This window comes from Pteropus vampyrus, unplaced genomic scaffold, assembly GCF_000151845.1.
Source record: "Pteropus vampyrus isolate Shadow unplaced genomic scaffold, Pvam_2.0 Scaffold158, whole genome shotgun sequence".
NCBI classification, from domain to species: Eukaryota; Metazoa; Chordata; class Mammalia; order Chiroptera; family Pteropodidae; genus Pteropus; species Pteropus vampyrus.
The window spans coordinates 1,615,390-1,618,036 of record NW_011888939.1 but is presented as its reverse complement, the minus strand read 5'-3'; the positions used below and the strand labels follow the sequence as shown (position 1 = coordinate 1,618,036).

The 2,647-nt window shown below is 55.2% G+C and overlaps 1 long non-coding RNA gene across 1 annotated transcript; it reads left to right on the top strand.

Moving 5' to 3' along the window:
- The first annotated feature begins 6 nt into the window (after nt 1–6).
- Nucleotides 7–2,196, top strand: LOC111745595. The gene is made up of 2 exons (XR_002782727.1): nt 7–506; nt 1,000–2,196. It is a non-coding gene; the product is annotated as an uncharacterized LOC111745595 (long non-coding RNA).
- Nucleotides 2,197–2,647: the final 451 nt, after the last annotated feature.

The window sequence follows — 2,647 nt, the reverse complement described above, 5'->3', positions numbered from 1 at the left end:
TTCGATTGTTTAACACGCTGCTCCTACAGACAGTGCAGTGGGGGTTTCTGTTTTTATGTTTGCAACACACTTGGGAGGCCCAGGAGTCAGGCATCATTACTGTTTTACAGTGGAGATAGAGAAGCTGCAAGGGGTCAGTTTACCCAGAGGGCCAAACGGTGAGCCAGGCCTAGGACCCAAGGGTCCTGCTTCTGTGGCCTCAAGAAGAAGAGGCAATGAATGGATGGGAAAGTAGAAAAAATATGTTTTCCTAACGAAATGGATCTGCGTGGCGTGGTGTAGCTAAGTTGAAGGGGCTGTGCCAGACCCCCTCTGCCCGCACCTGGCAGCGGGAGGAGGGAAGAACCCTGAGGTAACGAAGGATGGTCACCCTCCCGCCTGGCCTGCAGGAGGCAGGGGACACAAGGAAGGACTGGGCCTGGAGGCCGCCATTGTCTTTCAGGCGTATGCGTTTTAACGTCACCCTTTTCATCTTTTCCAGGATTCAACTTTGGAACCTCTAACTCGTAAGTATCTGTTTCCAGTTTTGTCATTAAATCAGGGTGGAAGAGTGTGTGGTATGTGACAATATTCGGCTACTAATTTTTGCTCTGTTGTATGTTTTTCCTGTTTTAAAAGCTTGTCCTGGAAGCCTAGGGGTTCAGTGGCGGGTTTTGGGTTCCGTGGGCCTGCCGATCCCAGCAGAAACATGGCAGGAGGGGCCAGGACAGGCCTTCTCCACAGCCAGGCGTGAGGGGGAGGGGGAGCCTCCCGGCGGGCAGAGGCTGCAAGGCGGGACCCGAGAGAGGCTTTTCCTCATCTCCCTGTTAGCGTCTCAGCAGCTTCGTGCTGACCGTGGGTTCCAGGCCCGTAAGCCTAGCCAGTTGTGTGTTTTGATCCTCCTGCTATGCTTCTGTGTAGAATTGCATGACAGTAAAAATTCAGAGTCTTAACTCTGAACAGCGGAAGCCTTCCCTCGGTCAGCGGGAGTGACCCGCCTCTCCCGGCGCTTCCTTGCAGGTCCGTCCAGGGCTTCGGCGGCTGGAGAAGCTGAGCGGGTGTCGGTGTTCTTTCAGTTCCCGTGGCCAACTGCATTCTCAGCTCCTCTGAGAAACACTGAAGCAGTTCTTTAAAGTGGACATTTTCATTGAAACCCATCCCCAGAAAGAAACAGCAGAGACCAGAACTCTAGAGATGCTTTTTGTTTTATACTTCGTGTCGGTTGTCATACCCCCTCCCCCGCTCCGCCTCGCCCACCATTAAACTGTTTGGTTTGTTTCCATACAAAATGTATATGGGTTTTTTCGGGTCCCAGCCAAAGAGAGAGGTTCCCTCGTTTCTATGGCTCTGAGAAGCCTATACGGTGGCCGGTAGCGTGTGCCCTCAAAGATGTACCCCAAGGACCAGCGTCGGGTAGCGACGGACGAGCGCAGTGGGCGGGAGCTTCTCCCCGGCCTTCTCAGACCTGGTTCTCTCCACCGAGGGAAGAGGTTGAGTACTGGCCAGTCACCTTTTTGAGGCCGTAACCTAGTGTCTCCTCGTCGTGTCCCTTTTGCTGTTGGGTATCGGGACCCTCCAGGTGCCACTTTTTGACCGAGTGGAGGGGAAGAAGCTCCCTGACGGCCTCAGTGGAGTTTCAGAAGAGGTGGTGGCCCCTGGGGGGTGCAGGTTGCTGGGAGGCACGCCTGGCACACGGGCCGGTGAGTGCTGATGACAGGTATGCTGTCCTTAGAACAGGGCCACCAGTCTGCCTTCTGAGTCGGCTGTCAGGCACTGTGTTCCACAGCTGATTTCTTCCCCGCTGCAGGGGAGGTAGGCAGTTGATGGAGAAGACAGCCGTTATTTCCGGGGGTGCCAGTGACCTTGGTAATGATGCAGGCAGCCCTTGGGTAGACCAGGAGTCGCGCAGACGTGGCTCTGCCCGATAGCGCAGTGTTTGCCAGCGTGGCCCGGGGAGCAGACTCCGGGTCTGCAGCGCCGGCCGGCAAGGCGCTATCTCGGGCTGGGCATACTTTGTCTCTTAGGCCTGCGATATCACAGTTGCTGACAAACGGGCTGCCTCACGTCCAAAGTAGGTGCAAGAATGTGTTATCTTTCTGGTCCAGAACGTGACAGTGGGGCATTAGTAGGTAGGGTTGGACAGAATTTTTTTAGAGTTTTACATAGTGGGAAGTTGTGTTTTGAAATGGTTTAATAAAATCTTTCCATGTCATTTAATTTGTCACCTTGTAGCCATTATGGCCTTCTTGGTTCTGTTGGCTAGTTGGGAAGGGTCGCCCTCGTCAGGGCTGGGGTTGGGCCTGGGCGCCCTCGCGCACTGAGCTCCGTGGTTTCCTCCGCTCGTCAGAAGGTGCGTCCCATGGCGCAGCACCGTCGGATTCTGGGGACCCCAAACCAGAACTGGATCCCCAGGTTTCCGGACGACTTGCTCCGCTCTCCGTGCGTTTCGTGAGAGAACAGTGGGGTCTGCCCGTGCTCCCGTTCATTGGAGTGTCTGCCTCTTTGGAAGAGCCGGGACTTCACTCGTCTAATGTGTGTGCCTTTTTGATCCGTGCAGAATTGAAGAGCCTGTCTCCACCAGTTCTCACACAAAGCCCCTCAGCCATGGAGTAGGGGACAGTCCCCAGGACGTCCACACGGGCACAGGGCTCATTCCTCCCACACGTGA